General features: G+C 42.6%; 1 protein-coding gene across 2 annotated transcripts in view; it reads left to right on the top strand.

Moving 5' to 3' along the window:
- CAMK1D (calcium/calmodulin dependent protein kinase ID) overlaps positions 1-20,245 on the top strand; it is a 431,917-nt gene that overhangs the window by 210,426 nt on the left and 201,246 nt on the right. The gene's annotated exons all lie outside the window — the stretch shown is intronic.

The following is a 20,245-nucleotide window of genomic DNA, read 5'->3' as shown; positions in this document are numbered from 1 at the left end:
ATGGGTCCTCACTATCAGATTGGTGGGGATCTGACACCCAGCACCTCACTCTGTTTAGCTCCAGGAGTTCAGCATGGCTTTCTTCACTGTATAGTAGGAGTCCAGCTGTGGCACCTGAGACCGGACACTACTCAGCCATCAGAGCTGTGCTGTGCCGCATCTGTTCCCTCTTTACAGTCAGGGTTGCTGAAGCTGTTAGCAGCTGATCAATAGGGACCTCTGTGATATTGATAATCTATCCTATGGGGGTGATCTATCCCTTTAAAGTTAGCATATACATTCCAAACCAAAGTTTGGACACACATTCTCATTTAAAGATTTTTCTGTATTTTCATGACTATAAAAATTATACATTCACACTGAAGGCATCAAAACTATGAATTAACACATGTGGAATTATATAACAAAAAAGTGTGAAACAACTGAAATTATGTCTTATATTCTAGGTTCTTCAAAGTAGCCACCTTTTGCTTTGATGACTGCTTTGCACACTCTTGGCTTTCTCTTGATGAGCTTCAAGAGGTAGTCTCCGGGAATGGTTTTCATTTCACAGGTGTGCCCTTTCAGGTTTAATAAGTGGAATTTCTTGCCTTATAAATGGGGTTGGGACCATCAGTTGTGTTGTGCAGAAGTCTGGTGGATACACAGCTGATAGTCCTACTGAATCGACTGTTAGATGCTTTTTTTGCCATAATACAAATTCTAAGTAAAGAAAAACGAGTGGCCATCATTACTTTAAGAATTGAAGGTCAGTCAGTCTGAAAAATTGGGAAAACTTTGAAAGTGTCCCCAAGTGCAGTGGCAAAAACCATCAAGCGCTACAAAGAAACTGGCTCACATGAGGACCGCCCCAGGAAAGGAAGACCAAGAGTCACCTCTGCTTCTGAGGAGAAGTTTATCTGAGTCACCAGCCTCAGAAATCACAGGTTAACAGCAGCTCAGATTAGAGACCAGGTCAATGCCACACAGAGTTCTAGCAGCAGACACATCTCTACAACAACTGTTAAGAGGAGACTTTGTGTAGCAGGCCTTCATGGTGAAATAGCTGCTAGGAAACCACTGCTAAGGACAGGCAACAAGCAGAAGAGACTTGTTTGGGCTAAAGAACACAAGGAATGGACATTAGACGAGTGGAAATCTGTGCTTTGGTCTCATGAGTCCAAATTTGAGATCTTTGGTTCCAACCACCGTGTCTTTGTGCGACGCAGAAAAGGTGAACGGATGGACTCTACATGTTTCCCGTCATGGTTCCCGTGAAGCATGGAGGAGGTGTGGGGATGCTTTACTGGTGACACTTTTGGGGATTTATTCAAAATTGAAGGCATACTGAACCAGCATGGCTACCACAGCATCTTGTAGCGGCATACTATTCCATCCGGTTTGCGTTTAGTTGGACCATCATTTATTTTTCAACAGGTCAATGACCCCAAACACACTTCCAGGCTGTGTAAGGGCTATTTGACCAAGAAGGAGAGTGATGGGGTGCTGCGCCAGATGACCTGGCCTCCACAGTCACCAGACTTGAACCCAATTGAGATGGTTTGGGGTGAGCTGTACCACAGAGTGAAGGCAAAAGGGCCAGCAAGTGCTAAGCATCTCTGGGAACTCCTTCAGGATTGTTGGAAGACCATTCCCGGTGATTACCTCTTGAAGCTCATCAAGAGAATGCCAAGCTCATCAAGAGAATGCCAAGAGTGTGCAAAGCAGTCATCAGAGCAAAAGGTGGCTACTTTGAAGAACCTAGAATATAAGACATATTTTCGGTTGTTTCACACTTTTTTGTTAAGTATATAATTCCACATGTGTTAATTCATAGTTTTGATGCCTTCAGTGCAAATGTACAATTTTCATAGTCATGAAAATACAGAAAAATCTATAAATGAGAAGGTGTGTCCAAACGTTTGGCCTGTACTGTAAATAAATGATATTTGAATGAATTCCACTTAGGGTTCACAGTGCATAATAGGCACACAAATATATCTAAAATCCTTTGAATGTTTAATCCATATTGTCATCTGTATGGAATCCATGTGTTTGTTTGTTTTACATCCTTATGGCATCTGTTTCTTGCATGAACAAATTAACAAATAATAAAAGGTTGAACATAGTTTTCTATCCTAATAACGCTAAATGATCCATGAAAAAGACTTGCACATTGCTGGTAAGCCATATGCGAACTGTGTGCCATTGACTTATAATGAGCTAATTTGGTCTGGAGTACAGTATGTGACAATATAGACAATATACAATATATTATTTTTTTTATTAGTGTTTAAAGCACTTGTACGAGTTGTCACTGTTTCATTGCCATTATTTGGTATGTTTTTTTAGTATTTATGGGATTAATTGGTGGGCAATTAATTTGCCCAAGGGGCCACATGAGGCCATGATTGTTGTGGAGGGCTGAGCCAATCAACGAAACTTAATTCTGCTCATTATTATTTTATATCTATTTCTACCACTTAATATTAACCCCTTACCGACATCGGGCATACATTTACGCTGATGTCGAACTCCCTCCCTTTGATGTGGGCTCCGGCGATGAACCCACATCTTTCCAGGGACATGTGAGCTTTTTTGAACAGCTGACATGTGCCTGCAATAGCCGCGGGTGGAATCGCGATACACCCGCAGCTATTAACCAGTTAAATGCCACTGTCAAAATTGTGACAGCTGCATTAGGCCGGAAATCCGCACACCGGTGTCCCCTGTCACGCGATCGCGGGTCACCGGTGTGTTAGCATAACAACCTGAGGTCTCTTGGAGACCTCTAAGGTTGTCAGTGCCAGCTTGCTGTGAGCGCCACCCAGTGTATCAAACATACACATATTTGATATCGACATATTCAGAATCGCCCGATATATCAATAAAAAAAGAATTAACCTGATTGCTAAACAGCATAGTGAGAAAAAAAGTCAGAACACCTAAATTACGTTTTTTTGGTCTCCGCGACATTTCATTAAAATGCAATGATCGTATCTGCACCAGTATGGTATGGTTAACCCCTTCATGACCCAGCCTATTTTGACCTTAAAGACCTTGCCGTTTTTTGCAATTCTGACCAGTGTCCCTTTATGAGGTAATAACTCGGGAACGCTTCAACGGATCCTAGCGGTTCTGAGATTGTTTTTTCGTGACATATTGGGCTTCATGTTAGTGGTAAATTTAGGTCAATAAATTCTGTGTTTATTTGTGATAAAAACAGAAATTTGGCGAAAATTTTGAAAATTTCGCAATTTTCACATTTTTAATTTTTATTCTGTTAAACCAGAGAGTTATGTGACACAAAATAGTTAATAAATAACATTTCCCACACGTCTACTTTACATCAGCACAATTTTGGAAACAAAATTTATTTTTGCTAGGAAGTTATAAGGGTTAAAATTTCACCAGCGATTTGTCATTTTTACAACGAAATTTACAAAACCATTTTTTTTAGGGACCACCTCACATTTGAAGTCAGTTTGAGGGGTCTATATGGCTGAAAATACCCAAAAGTGACACCATTCTAAAAACTGCACCCCTCAAGGTGCACAAAACCACATTCCAGAAGTTTATTAACCCTTCAGGTGCTTCACAGCAGCAGAAGCAACATGAAAGGAAAAAATGAACATTTAACTTTTTAGTCACAAAAATGATCTTTCAGCAACAATTTTTTTATTTTCCGAATGGTAAAAAGAGAAACTGAACCACGAAAGTTGTTGTCCAATTTGTCCTGAGTACGCTGATACCTCATATGTGGGGGTAAACCACTGTTTGGGCGCACGGCAGGGCTTGGGAGGGAAGGAGCGCCATTTGACTTTTTGAATGAAAAATTGGCTCCACTCTTTAGCGGACACCATGTCACGTTTGAAGAGCCCCCGTGTGCCTAAAAATTGGAGCTCCCCCACAAGTGACCCCATTTTGGAAACTAGACGCCCCAATGAACTTATCTAGATGCATAGTGAGCACTTTAAACCCCCAGGTGCTTCACAAATTGATCCGTAAAAATGAAAAAGTACTTTTTTTTCACAAAAAAATTATTTTAGCCTCAATTTTTTCATTTTCACATGGACAACAGGATAAAATGGATTCTAAAATTTGTTTGTCAATTTCTCCTGAGTACACCGATACCTCACATGTGGGGGTAAACCACTGTTTGGGCACATGGTAAGGCTCGGAAGGGAAGGAGCGCCATTTGACTTTTTGAATGAAAAATTATCTCCATCGTTAGCGGACACCATGTCGCGTTTGGAGAGACCCTGTGTGCTTAAACATTGGAGCTCCCCCACAAGTGACCCCATTTTGGAAACTGGACCCCCCAAGGAACTTATATAGATGCCTAGTGAGCACTTTAAACCCTCAGGTGCTTCACAAATTGATCCGTAAAAATGAAAAAGTACTTTTTTTTCACAAAAAAATTCTTTTCGCCTCAATTTTTTCATTTTCACATGGGCAATAGGATAAAATGGATCCTAAAATTTGTTGAGCAATTTCTCCCGAGTACGCCGATACCTCATATGTGGGGGTAAACCACTGTTTGGGCACAAGGCAGGGCTCGGAAGGGAAGGCGCGCCTTTTGACTTTTTGAATGGAAAATTAGCTCCAATTGTTAGCGGACACCATGTCGCATTTGGAGCGCCCCTGTGTGCCTATGCAATGGAGCTCCCCCACAAGTGACCCCATTTTGGAAACTAGACCCCCCAAGGAACTTATCTAGATGCTTACTGAGCACTTTAAACCCCCAGGTGCTTCACAGAAGTTTATAATGCAGAGCCATGAAAATAAAAAATAATTTTTCTTTTCTCAAAAATGATTTTTTAGCCTGGAATTTCCTATTTTGCCAATGGTAATAGGAGAAATTGGACCACAAATGTTGTTGTCCAGTTTGTCCTGAGTACGCAGATACCCCATATGTGGGGGTAAACCACTGTTTGTTGCACGGCAGGGCTCAGAAGGGAAGGCACGCCATTTGGCTTTTTAAATGGAAAATTAGCTCCAATCATTAGCGGACACCATGTTGCGTTTGGAGAGCCCCTGTGTGCCTAAACATTGGAGATCCCCCACAAATGACCCCATTTTGGAAACTAGACCCCCAAAGGAACTAATCTAGATGTGTGGTGAGGACTTTGAACCCTCAAGTGCTTCACAGATTCACAGAAGTGCTTCAGTATTGGGACCTGTTCTCTTCAACATATTCATTAATGATCTGGTAGAAGGTTTACACAGTAAAATATCGATATTTGCAGATGATACAAAACTATGTAAAGCAGTTAATACAAGAGAAGATAGTATTCTGCTACAGATGGATCTGGATAAGTTGGAAACTTGGGCTGAAAGGTGGCAGATGAGGTTTAATAATGATAAATGTAAGGTTATACACATGGGAAGAGGGAATCAATATCACCATTACACACTGAACGGGAAACCACTGGGTAAATCTGACAGGGAGAAGGACTTTGGGATCCTAGTTAATGATAAACTTACCTGGAGCAGCCAGTGCCAGGCAGCAGCTGCCAAGGCAAACAGGATCATGGGGTGCATTAAAAGAGGTCTGGATACACATGATGAGAGCATTATACTGCCTCTGTACAAATCCCTAGTTAGACCGCACATGGAGTACTGTGTCCAGTTTTGGGCACCGGTGCTCAGGAAGGATATAATGGAACTAGAGAGAGTACAAAGGAGGGCAACAAAATTAATAAAGGGGATGGGAGAACTACAATACCCAGATAGATTAGCGAAATTAGGATTATTTAGTCTAGAAAAAAGACGACTGAGGGGCGATCTAATAACCATGTATAAGTATATAAGGGGACAATACAAATATCTCGCTGAGGATCTGTTTATACCAAGGAAGGTGACGGGCACAAGGGGGCATTCTTTGCGTCTGGAGGAGAGAAGGTTTTTCCACCAACATAGAAGAGGATTCTTTACTGTTAGGGCAGTGAGAATCTGGAATTGCTTGCCTGAGGAGGTGGTGATGGCGAACTCAGTCGAGGGGTTCAAGAGAGGCCTGGATGTCTTCCTGGAGCAGAACAATATTGTATCATACAATTATTAGGTTCTGTAGAAGGACGTAGATCTGGGTATTTATTATGATGGAATATAGGCTGAACTGGATGGACAAATGTCTTTTTTCGGCCTTACTAACTATGTTACTATGTTACTATGTTACAGAAGTTTATAACGCAGAGCCATGAAAATAAAATAAAAAATTTCTTTTCTCAAAAATGATTTTTTAGCCCGCAATTTTTGTATTTTCCCAAGGGTAACAGGAGAAATTTGACCCCAAAAGTTGTTGCCCAGTTTCTCCTGAGTACGCTGATACCCCATATGTGGGGGTAAACCACTGTTTAGGCACATGCTGGGGCTCGGAAGTGAAGTAGTGACGTTTTGAAATGCAGACTTTGATGGAATGCTCTGCGGGCGTCACGTTGCGTTTGCAGAGCCCCTGATGTGGCTAAACAGTAGAAACCCCCCACAAGTGACCCCATTTTGGAAACTAGACCCCGAAAGGAACTTATCTAGATGTGAGGTGAGCACTTTGAACCCCCAAGTGCTTCACAGAAGTTCATAACACAGAGCAGTGAAAATAATAAATACGTTTTCTTTCCTCAAAAATAATTTTTTAGCCCAGAATTTTTTAATTTTCCCAAGGGTAACAGGAGAAATTTGACCCCAATATTTGTTGTCCAGTTTCTCCTGAGTACGGTGATACCCCATATGTGGGGGTAAACTACTATTTGGGCACTTGCCGGGGCTCGGAAGTGAAGTAGTGACGTTTTGAAATACAGACTTTGATGGAATGCTCTACGGGCGTCACGTTGCGTTTGCAGAGCCCCTGATGTGGCTAAACAGTAGAAACCCCCCACAAGTCACCCCATTTCGGAAACTAGACCCCGAAATGAAATTATCTAGATATGTGGTGAGCACTTTCAACCCCCAAGTGCTTCACAGAAGTTTATAACGCAGAGCCGTGAAAATAATAAATACGTTTTCTTTCCTCAAAAATAATTTTTTAGCCCAGAATTTTTTATTTTCCCAAGGGTTACATGGGAAATTGGACCACAAAAGTTGTTGTCCAGTTTCTCCTGAGTAAGCTGATACCCCTTGTGTGGGGGTAAACCACTGTTTGGGCACACGTCGGGGCTCAGAAGGGAAGAAGTGACTTTTGAAATGCAGACTTTGATGGAATGGTCTGCGGGCGTCACGTTGCGTTTGCAGAGCCCCTGGTGTGCCTAAACAGTAGAAACCCCCCACAAGTGACCCCATTTTGGAAACTAGACCCCCAAAGGAACTTATCTAGATATGTGGTGAGCACTTTGAACCCCCAAGTGCTTTACAGGAGCTTATAACGCAGAGCCGTGAAAATAATAAATACGTTTTCTTTCCTCAAAAATAATTTTTTAGCCCAGAATTTTTTATTTTCCCAAGGGTTACAGGAGAAATTGGACCCCAAAAGTTGTTGTCCAGTTTCTCCTGAGTACGCCGATACCCCATGTGTGGGGGTAAACCACTGTTTGGGCGCACGTCGGGGCTCAGAAGGGAAGTAGTGACTTTTGAAATGCAGACTTTGATGGAATGATCTGCGGACGTCACGTTGCGTTTGCAGAGCCCCTGGTGTGCCTAAACAGTAGAAACCCCCCACAAGTGACCCCATTTTGGAAACTAGACCCCCCAAGGAACTTATCTAGATATGTGCTGAGCACTTTGAGCCCCCAAGTGCTTCACAGACGTTTACAACGCAGAGCCGTGAAAATAAAAAATCATTTTTCTTTCCTCAAAAATGATGTTTTAGCAAGCAATTTTTTATTTTCTCAAGGGTAACAGGAGAAATTGGACCCCAGTAATTGTTGCGCAGTTTGTCCTGAGTATGCTGGTACCCCATATGTGGGGGTAAACCACTGTTTGGGCACACGTCGGGGCTCGGAAGTGAGGGAGCACCATTTGGCTTTTTGAATACAAGATTGGCTGGAATCAATGGTGGCGCTATGTTGCGTTTGGAGACCCCCTGATGTGCCTAAACAGTGGAAACCCCTCAATTCTAACTCCAACACTAACCCCAACACACCCCTAACTCTAATCCCAACTGTAGCCATAACCCTAATCACAACCCTAACCCCAACACACCCCTAACCACAACCCTAACCCCAACACACCGCTAACCCTAAGGCTATGTGCCAACGTTGCGGATTCGTATGAGATTTTTCAGCACCATTTTTGAAAAATCCGCGGGTAAAAGGCACTGCGTTTTACCTGCGGATTTACCGCGGATTTCCAGTGTTTTTTGTGCGGATTTCACCTGTGGATTCCTATTGAGGAACAGGTGTAAGATGCTGCGGAATCCGCACAAAGAATTGACATGCTGCGGAAAATACAACGCAGCGTTTCCGCGCGGTATTTTCCGCACCATGGGCACAGCGGATTTGGTTTTCCATATGTTTACATGGTACTGTAAACCTGATGGAACACTGCTGCGAATCTGCAGCCAAATCCGCACCGTGTGCACATAGCCTAATTCTAAAGGTATGTGCACATGCTGCGGAAAACGCTGCGGATCCGCAGCAGTTTCCCATGAGTTTACAGTTCAATGTAAACCTATGGGAAACAAAAATCGCTGTGCACATGCTGCGGAAAAACTGCACGGAAACGCAGCGGTTTACATTCCGCAGCATGTCGCTTCTTTCTGCGGATTCCGCAGCGGTTTTACAACTGCTCCAATAGAAAATCGCAGTTGTAAAACCGCAGTGAAATGCGCAGAAAAACCGCGGTAAATCCACAGTGGTTTGGCACTGCGGATTTATCAAATCCTCTGCGGAAAAATCCACAGAGGACCAGAATACGTGTGCACATCCCGAACCCTAACCCTACCCCTAACCCTACCCCTACCCCTAACCCTACCCCTAACCCTACCCCTAACCCTACCCCTAACCCTACCCCTAACCCTAGTTCTTACCCCAACCTTAGTGGAAAAAAAAAATTATTTATTTTTTTTATTGTCCCTACCTATGGGGGTGACAAAGGGGGGGGTCATTTACTATTTTTTTTATTTTGATCACTGAGATAGGTTATATCTCAGTGATCAAAATTCACTCTGGAACGAATCTGCCGGCCGGCAGATTCGGCGGGCGCACTGCACATGCGCCCGCCATTTTGGAAGATGGCGGCGCCCGGGAAAGAAGACGGACACCGGCAGGCTCGGTAAGTATAAGGGGGGGGGAGATCAGGGCACGGGGGGGGCATCGGAGCGGGGGGGGCGTCGGAGCATGGATGAGGATCGGTGTGCGTGCGGGTGGATTGGAGCACGGGGTGGGGGATCGCTGTGCAGGGGGGTGGATCGGAGCACGGGGGGGGGATCGCTGTGCGGGGGGGGATCGGAGCACGGGGGGGTTTCATTGGAGCACGGGGGGTGTGATTGGAGCACGGGGGGAGCGGACAGGAGGACGGGGGAGCGGAGCACAGGACGGAGGGGAGCGCTGCACAGATCGGAGGGCTGGGGGGGAGATCGGTGGGGTGGGGTGGGTGCACATTAGTATTTCCAGCCATGGCCGATGATATTGCAGCATCGGCCATGGCTGGATTGTAATATTTCACCAGTTTTTAGGTGAAATATTACAAATCGCTCTGATTGGCAGTTTCACTTTCAACAGCCAATCAGAGCGATCGTAGCCACGGGGGGGTGAAGCCACCCCCCCTGGGCTAAACTACCACTCCCCCTGTCCCTGCAGATCGGGTGAAATGGGAGTTAACCCTTTCACCCGATCTGCAGGGACGCGATCATTCTGTGACACAGCATATGCGTCACAGGTCGGATTGGCACCGACTTTCATGACGCATACGCTGTGTCACAGGTCGGGAAGGGGTTAAAAACGTTAGCTCGGCACGCAACAAATATGCTACGGGTATTGGAAAATGACGCTATTTTATTATTTTTTTAACAAAGTTTGGAATTTTTTTTTCACCATTGGATAAAAAAGAACCTAGACATGTTTGGTGTCTATGAACTCATAATGACCTAGAGAATCATAATGGCATTTAGTGAACTTAGTAAAAAGCCACTTTTTTGCTATTTCACCGCCCTTGGAATTTTTTCCCCATTTTCTAGTACACGACATGGTAACCAATGGTGTCGTTCAAAAGTACAACTCGTCCCGCAAAACATAAGCCCTCAAATAGACATATTGATGGAAAAATAAAAAAGTTATGGCTCTGGGAAGGAGGGGAGCGAAAAACAAAAATGCAAAACTGAAAAAAAGCTCCTGGGGTTAAGGGGTTAAGCAGAATTAAATATGGTGACTCGCTGGTACTGGTAATACATCTCACAATAATGGTGCTTTACATTGCATTTAGGCACCCATTCAGTGGTCCTGTTGGGGCTGACGACTAAACCCCCCAGAAAACAGGATTCAGACATATGCGCCGACAGGGCCATAGACCATAATGGTGCCGACAAAGCAATCGTGCACTCTGCCGTGCATCATTTTCGGGCTTATACACCTACTGGAGGGAGCAACATTATGCTCCTACATATGTCCCTTAGGGCACAGAATCATGCCCCCACAGATTCTCCTTATGGCACAGCATGATGTTCCCATACATGCCCATTAGGACACGGTATTCTGTCCCTATGATTGCCCACAATGTACTGTGAATTAGTAAAAGATAATCAGCTTCTCACCTAGGCGTGTTCCCCATAGCTGCGGTCTGCACTGTGTATTGTGGCACAGCTGACTTGAAGTAGTGACGTTATTGCACCTGCTGCGCTCTCAGACACACAGGCTCATTGATGGAAGAGGGAGCTGACAGCTCCATGTTCCATCATTGCATTCACTAGTGTCTGCATCCAGACGGGCAGAGGGTGGCCATGTGGTTTGGGATGCCACTGCATAAAGCTCTTTAGACGTCCCGGTCAGGCCTCACTGAAATAGTCAAAGATCCACATGTGGCCCTCAGGCCGCACTTTGCCAGGTCTGCTTTAATTTTATTGTGCATAGGTCGTCACAGATGCTTGATACATTTTTTGTAAAATAAAACATTTTGTAAAGTAAGAATGTTTTTGTGATTCTTTAATAGGTTTATCGTTCCCACAGTCAGGCATACAGTTATGTCTCAAAAATGGCATGGTGACAGAAGTTGTGCCCATGCCATCTGCTGCAAGACACGGCTAAGCTCCTGCTGCATGTCCTGGGTAACCTTAACCCCTCACATGCTGCTGTCATTAATGACATGGGAGGAGTTTGACAGAACAAGATCACTTCCTCTATCAGCACAGTCATGGGGTGCAATTGGGTTGCTATAGTTTCTAGAGGCCTTTCTGTCTGCCATATCCTTCAGCCTAACAGATCCCACCAGAGGCAGGGTCTAATAGGCTACGTAAACCGCTTAAAAAAAAAAATGGCAGAATTGCTGTTTTGTTTTTTTTCCTTTCCATCGAGAGCTGATAAAAGTTTAACTAGTTATATGTAGCCCCAAATGTTGTCACTGAGAAACGCAACTTGTCCCGAAGCAAGTCTTTGTATGACTATGTAACCAAAGACCTAAAAAAGTTATGGCTCCTGGAACGCCACTAGAAAAAATGAAGAAAACAATTGTCTGTTATAAAGGCCAAATCTGGCTGAGACTAAAGTGGAAACGCTATTTCTGAATAGGTTTTGCAGTGTGCCAAGGTGCATAATAGCGGCACAAGATGGCCCAGAACATCACTATTCCTGTCACCTGGTCTTCTTTCTGAAGTGCATCGTGCATCTTATTTAGTGCTATTTAACAATCGGACAATTAATATACACCCGCATATCAACAGGATGTAAAAGAAAATGTTATTCTTTACACCAGACCACCTTGTTCCATTGCTCAATATTCCAGTTCCGAATCGCCAGTGCCCATTGTAGTCGCTTTTGGTGTAGGATGGGCATTCTGACTAGCCTTCAGCTACGTAGTCAGATAGCAGCAGCTTGTAATCTGTGGACCAGACAGTCAAGCCTTGGCTTCCAACACACATCAGCGAGCCTAGGGTGTTAGCGACCCTGGCACTGGTTCCCGGTTTGGCCTTACATGGACCATTTTTCTTAGGTTCCCACCATTGCATCCCGAGAACACCGAACAGGACCTGTTGTTTTGGGTTAATGTTGTAAATGTTCCTTATAATTGCTTGCTAGGTGAAAACTTTATCTTAGGTATAAATAAAGCATCATCACTGAACAGGGCACATCATGTTCAACTAATGCTGTCACCTAAAGAACGAATCATTGTAAGAACTCGTATCCAAGACCTGCTACACTGAAAATCTGCTTTTCCTGGCTTCACATGTTGGGCTCATGCTGTTTTTACAAAAGAATGGCTAGCCAGAGTGCATATGCTCAAATAGATTTATGTAAAAAAAATTGGACCATAAGAGCAACAATCTGAGAGAGTGCGTATTTACATATCTCGTTCCAGGAGCTCCCACTTCAGCAGCTGTCGGTATGATTAGAGTGTCTATACGTGACTATCTGCCTTTTCTGCTATTTTATATGAGAGAACTTATGTCCATCATACTAATTCATGTCTTTAATGAATATTCAGTAATTATTAGACATCTCATTTTTATCTTTTTTACCTCTTCAAACGGTGATATATATACGGGAATAAATTACACTTTGGAAAAGCATGTTTTATTGAATATATTATAAAATCACATATAACAAATTCATATGGAAATTCTACTTAGAGGGCAACATAACCTAAAATAAAAGGGGCTACAAATACTTGGAAGTTTAGTGATCTGATATTTACTTTTGATTACAGATTCTCAGGATGTCAACTTCGATAAAGTAGTTTATCCGTGTGAATAAATATGATTTATTGAAGATTAATAATTATTAGGGGCTTTTGTTATATAAAGAGTAAATAAATAGAGAAACTTATTCTCTGTTCCTCGAGGTGTTCCTTTCCATCCATGAAAAAATGTAGACTGAATTTGCATCCATTTCACTAGAACAATTTTAGATTGCTGTGTTCCTTTCATATTGCCACAGTAGGATAGTTGGTGTAAAGGTGAACTTTATGTAGAAAACTATTAAGGCCCCTTCACACTAAGCGACGCTGCAGCAATACCGACAACGATCCGGATCGCTGCAGGGTAACGATGCCGGTAACCAGGGTAAATATCGGGTAACTAAGCGCAGGGCCGCGCTTAGTAACCCGATGTTTACCCTGGTTACCATGCTAAAAGTAAAAAAAAAAAAAACACTAGATACTTACCTACCGCTGTCTGTCCTCCAGCGCTGCGCTCTGCTTCTCTGCTCTCCTCCTGTACTGGCTGTGAGCCGGAAAGCAGAGCGGTGACGTCACCGCTCTGCTTTCCGGCTCACAGCCAGTACAGGAGGAGTGCAGAGCGCAGCGCTGGAGGACAGACAGCGTTAGGTAAGTATCTAGTGTTTGTTTTTTTTTACTTTTAGCATGGTAACCAGGGTAAACATCGGGTTACTAAGCGCGGCCCTGCGCTTAGTTACCCGATGTTTACCCTGGTTACCAGTGAAGACATCGCTGGATCGGTGTCACACACGCCGATCCAGCGATGTCAGCAGGAGTCCAGCGACTAAATAAAGTTCTGGACTTTATTCAGCGACCAACGATCTCCCAGCAGGGGCCTGATCGTTGGTCGCTGTCACACATAACGATTTCATTAACGATATCGTTGCTACGTCACAAATAGCAACGATATCGTTAACAATATCGTTATGTGTGAAGGTACCTTTAGGGTATGAGCACACGATGCAGATTTAGTGCAGAACTGCAGCAGATTTTTCTGCTGCAGAAACGCTGCAGAACTGCACTGTGATTTACAGTACAATGTAAATCAATGTGAAAAAAAAAAAGCTGTGCACATGGTGCAGAAAAATCTGCGCAGAAACGCTGCAGATTTCAAAGAAGTGCAGGTCACTTCTTTTGTGCAGTTCTGCAGTGTTTCTGCACCCCTCCATAATAGAAATCCATTGGTAAAATCTGCACAAAAAACGCATAAAAAACGCACAAAAAACGCATAAGAAACGCACCTGCGGATTCTGCCAGGAGATGCAGATTTAGTGCAGATTTTATGCAGAAAAGTCTGCACCAAATCTGCATCGTGTGCACACAGCCTAAGGGTATGTTTCCACGTTCAGGAAACGCTGCATTTTTCACGCTGCGTTGAGCCGCAGCGTCAAAAACGCAGCTTCCAGATGTTACAGCATAGTGGAGGGGATTTCATGAAATCCTGTCTCCACTATACATTAAAAGACGCATGCGGCATACCCGCAAAAACGCACATGTGGCGCGTCTTTTAAGAACGCAGCATGTCCTTACATTGCAGAAAAAATGCAAGGACAGCGCAGGTGACCTGCCAGTGACCTCAGGTGTAGATTTGGTCAGGATTTTACTTGCATAAAATCCTGACCAAATCCTGATGTGGACACATACCCTTAGCGCTAAATAGGACTTCCACTTACAGATTTTGCGCTAGCCAATCCAGAAGAGATCTGGACAACAGCAACCCCATGGGTTGTGTCCATGAAATAGCTGGTGGAGAGCTGCCAGAGGACAATCAACTAGCTGGGTAAAAATCAGATATAAGGCATTATTAGGAGTGAGAAACAAAGTTAGGAAATAGCCGGGGTCAGAAATAGAAGGATGGAGTTAGAGCCAGAATTATTAGGCAAAAAAAGTTCAGTCCACAGTAAATAATGGGTATCAAATAAGCCAGGTCAGGTAGGAAGGTAGCACAGGGAAAACAGGGTCAATATTCACTTATACAGTGGCTTGCAAAAGTATTCCCCCTCCTTGGCTTTTTACCTGTTTGTTACATTACAACCTGGGTTTAAATATTTTTGTAACCCAATTTGTGTGTGATGCATCAGCGCTAGATAGTTTAAGTTGGCGAAGTGAAATGACAAAAAATGTAGGCATAAATTAAATTTGTGGGATCAAATAATTAAAAATTGGCATGCGCATATGTATTCACCCCTTTTGCTATGAAGCTCCAAAAAATCTACTTTGCAAGAAATTATCTTCATAAGTCGCATGCCTGTGTGCAATCTCGGTCTCACATGGTCTGTCAATATATATTCACCTTTACTGAAAGGCCACAGAGGCTACAACATCATTAAGGAAGAGGCACCACTAACCAAACACCATGAAGACCAAGGAGATCTGCAGTATAAGCAAGCGAGTGACAAAGTTCTTGAAAAGTACAAGTCTGGGCTGGGTTATTAAAAAAAAAAAAAAGTCACAATCTCTGATAATCCCCCGGAGCACCATCAAATCCACAATAATCAAATGAAAAGAACCTGGTACCACAACAAACCTGCCAAGAGAGGGCTGCCCACCAAAACTCTCACCCCGGGCAAGGAGGGCATTAAGCAGAAGGGCAGCACAGAGACCAGAGGTAACCCTGAAGAAGCCGCAGAGTTCCCAAGCAGAGAGTGGGCTAACTATGCATACAACCACAATAACCTGTACACTGCGTAGAAGTGGCCTTTATGGAAGAGTGGGCATAAAGAAAGCCTTTACTTACACACAAATATTGTAAGGCTCATTTTGAGTTTGCTAAAAGACATATGGGAGACTCCCCAAATGTATGGAGGAAGGTGCTGTGGTCAGATGAGATCAAAATTGAACTTTTTGGCCACTATAGTAAACTCTATGTCTGGCGCCAAACCAACACATCTCATCATTCCAAAAACACCATCCCCATAGCAAAACGTGTCGGGGAGAAGATGGATGGTGCAAAATGCAGGAATATTCTTGAGCAAAACGTGATTCAGTCTGTCAGTGGTTTGAGACTGGGATGGAGGTTCACCTTCCAACAAGACAATGACTCAAAGCATACTGCTAAAGCAACACTTGAGTGGTTTAAGGGGAAACATGTAAATGTTTTGGAGTGGCCTAGTCACAGCCCAGACCTTAATCCAACTAAGGATCTGTGGTCAGACTTGAAGATTGCTGTTCACCAGAAGAAAACATTTAATGTGAAGGAGCTGGAGCAGTTTTGCCTTGAAGAATTGGCAAAAATGCCAGTATCAAGATGTGGAAAGCTCATAGAGACTTATCCAAAGTGAATTGCAGCTGTAATTGCCACGAAAGGAGGCCCTACAAAGTACTGAATTTAGGGGGGTGAATAATTATTGACACTGAAGTTTTCAGTTATTTTGTCCTATTGTTTTGTTTCCTTTACAATAAAATGAAAATAAAATGTTCTCAGTTGTAGGCATGTTCTTTACATGAACTGATGCAAACTCTCAAAAAAAACCAAAACTGTGAAATTCCAGGTTGTGAGGTAGCAAAACATGAAAAATGCCAATGGGGGAATACATTGTCAAGCCAGTGAAACTAGCAACTCGCAGCATTAGGCCGGGGTCACACGTGCGAGTGTGATGCGAGAAACTCACGGGAATCTCTCGCATCAATACCCGGCACTGCCGCCGGCACTCGGACCGGAGTGTGCGGCTGCATGTATTTCTATGCAGCTGAATGCTCCCCTACCGAGTTCCGGCGGCAGTGCTGGGTATTGATGTGTGAGACTCCCGAGAGTTTCTCGCATCACACTCGCAAGTCTGACCCCGGCCGTATGGTGGGACTTTACGTCTAGTGTGGCACTGCCTCATTGGCCAAAGCAGGGAGCTGATTACACCTGCTGAGCTGCTAGGCAGCAAACACACCCATTCTAATTGACAAGGTGGCACCACATTTTCCAGCCACACTTTTATCTCTGGCTGGAGGGTGCCTTCACCGTTCAGAGCTATTGGCCATGATGTCTCATGTATCGCCAGCGTTTCCGACAGAATGAATACAAAGATGCCTGATAACAGGAGAAGAAGTCATTGGGGCAGGTTCAAGTAGCGATGTGATTGTAGGACTCGATATGACAACCTGTACCCCGACTACTGCTGGGATCACACTAGCAGATATAATTGGGGACAAAATATTGAAACATCTTGTTGATTAATAGAAAATGTTCAGAGTAAATCTTATCATTTCATTTAGCATTTTGAACAAATGTAATTGTGCTTCATGGTTGCAAATGTTTGCTTCCCTTTGACTTATTTGTTTCAGAATGATACATATTTCTTAATATTTTCCCAGCACACTACGACCTCCACAAGGCACTCACTGTGGGTTTTCTAATACCTTGAGCAGAGCTTGCTTCAGTCTCAGTGTGCCGCAGGATAATACGGACAGTCATAATGTACATGCCTTTGCATATTTTCATTCATCAGACATTTTTATATCTTTTTCATGGCAGTAAAATTCTCGGAAAAGTTTTGCTACCATCAAGTTTCAACATGATATTTTGACTAGTGCTGTATCAGTGACATATATCCAACCAATTCTGACATACGTTCAATCTGTTGGGAAATCAGTAATTTCCTAATTAGTCAATTTATGGTATCGAGTAACATTTAAAACGGATTTGATTTGCTTGTAATTACAGCAGGAAACATTAAAGCTCTATTGTCTCTGTCTAGTGAAACGTAGCTTTAGAGTAAACTGAGAAGCTCTGGGCAGATGGTGGTTAAAGAAGACCTGACCGCCCTTTTCAGATGTCTGTTTGATTAAATAATTGTATTCCCTATAACAAAACAGTTCTGAAGCATCTTTACGTAGAAATCTGCTTTGATAACTTTATATAAAATTATATATTCTTAGTAGGAGTTATAGCTTGTGATGTAAACTTTTAGCTTCCACTAGTCAAATAAAGAAAACCGTAAAAAATCAACCAGTTCTGCTGATAACATGTCCTTCATGTACCAATTTAATGATTTATTATCCATGGGACCATGACAGTAAAAATTAAAAGAAGAGTAAAGGAAAAGGCAATCCAGTGGAAAATTGAAGAATTAACCTACTTTTGGAGAAAGAAATATAAAGCCTCATTTTAAAATGTCGTTTCAGCTGTCTTTGATGCTGGCACATGTACTGTTTTACTTTCTTACCACATGTACAAGATGCAATTTTTTTCATTACATTTTAACCTATTGGCTCAGCAGCCAGTTCTGGCCTTTACAACGCTGAATTTGTTTTTCACTAATGCCAACCAAGAACCATTCCCCTAATTCATCCAAATGGAATTCCGGCACTAAACTAGAAAGTTACATTTTTCGCAACTTTTAGTTGCGGAAATAAATGCGATTGTTACTATTTTTCTGTAAGCGCTGTCAATTTTTAAGGAAGAGACATGGACAAGCGTGACCAACAAATTGATGAGAACTGAAGGGTTTCTGAGGGATGTTATTCTGGATTATCTCAATGAGAATAACTGTTTAACTCCATATCAGCATGGGTTTATGAGAAATCGCTCCTGTCAAACCAATCTAATCAGTTTTTATGAAGAGGTAAGCTATAGACTGGACCACGGTGAGTCATTGGACGTGGTATATCTCGATTTTTCCAAAGCGTTTGATACCGTGCCGCACAAGAGGTTGGTACACAAAATGAGAATGCTTGGTCTGGGGGAAAATGTGTGTAAATGGGTTAGTAACTGGCTTAGTGATAGAAAGCAGAGGGTGGTTATAAATGGTATAGTCTCTAACTGGGTCGCTGTGACCAGTGGGGTACCGCAGGGGTCAGTATTGGGACCTGTTCTCTTCAACATATTCATTAATGATCTGGTAGAAGGTTTACACAGTAAAATATCGATATTTGCAGATGATACAAAACTATGTAAAGCAGTTAATACAAGAGAAGATAGTATTCTGCTACAGATGGATCTGGATAAGTTGGAAACTTGGGCTGAAAGGTGGCAGATGAGGTTTAACAATGATAAATGTAAGGTTATACACATGGGAAGAGGGAATCAATATCACCATTACACACTGAACGGGAAACCACTGGGTAAATCTGACAGGGAGAAGGACTTGGGGATCCCAGTTAATGATAAACTTACCTGGAGCAGCCAGTGCCAGGCAGCAGCTGCCAAGGCAAACAGGATCATGGGGTGCATTAAAAGAGGTCTGGATACACATGATGAGAGCATTATACTGCCTCTGTACAAATCCCTAGTTAGACCGCACATGGAGTACTGTGTCCAGTTTTGGGCACCGGTGCTCAGGAAGGATATAATGGAACTAGAGAGAGTACAAAGGAGGGCAACAAAATTAATAAAGGGGATGGGAGAACTACAATACCCAGATAGATTAGCGAAATTAGGATTATTTAGTCTAGAAAAAAGACGACTGAGGGGCGATCTAATAACCATGTATAAGTATATAAGGGGACAATACAAATATCTCGCTGAGGATCTGTTTATACCAAGGAAGGTGACGGGCACAAGGGGGCATTCTTTGCGTCTGAAGGAGAGAAGGTTTTTCCACCAACATAGAAGAGGATTCTTTACTGTTAGGGCAGTGAGAATCTGGAATTGCTTGCCTGAGGAGGTGGTGATGGCGAACTCAGTCGAGGGGTTCAAGAGAGGCCTGGATGTCTTCCTGGAGCAGAACAATATTGTATCATACAATTATTAGGTTCTGTAGAAGGACGTAGATCTGGGTATTTATTATGATGGAATATAGGCTGAACTGGATGGACAAATGTCTTTTTTCGGCCTTACTAACTATGTTACTATGTTACTATGTTATGCAATGAAAGTGTTACTGACTAGAGTAAATACCTTATAGTAGCACATGAAATCTGAAAGATGAGCCAATTACTGTTATTTTCCTGTCCAGTTATGTTTGCTCGCTGTTTTGCAGGATAAGTTGGGGCATTTTTCAATCGTGCTACTTTGGAATGAATAGAATGTGTTAACAAAATGTATTTTTTTGGGGGGGAGGGGGGTGAGAATAATAGAAGTTTTGATTGAAGGCATAACTGTACAGAATAAATGAGTTGCAGCCTTTATTCTGTGGGTCAGTACGACTATGTTTCCTTACTTTTGCACACCAGGAAAACATTTGTGCTGTCATATTTTTCTGCACAAACAGAAATATATGTTGGTTTTTTTTGCTGGATGAACTGATAATCCTTGTAATCATTTTAGAGTGAATACAGCTTTTGATCAGTTTTTATTCCATTTTGTGAGCAAAAATAAAACACATTCAGGAATTATATTTTTTTCGTTTTATGGTGCTTGACATGTTGATTAAATAAGATGTTAATTTTATGGTTGCCATTAGCAATATTAAGCATCTGCACTTTGTTTTTCTTTATTTGTGTAACAAATATTTTTAGAGTAAAAATAGTTTTTTTTCCTGGTATTTTTTTTCTTTTAACTAAGCTTTATCTTTTATGTTTTTAAGAGACTGCTTTAGGT

This window comes from Ranitomeya imitator, chromosome 4, assembly GCF_032444005.1.
Source record: "Ranitomeya imitator isolate aRanImi1 chromosome 4, aRanImi1.pri, whole genome shotgun sequence".
Classification (NCBI taxonomy): domain Eukaryota; kingdom Metazoa; phylum Chordata; class Amphibia; order Anura; family Dendrobatidae; genus Ranitomeya; species Ranitomeya imitator.
This window is presented reverse-complemented; position numbering and strand designations above follow the sequence as displayed.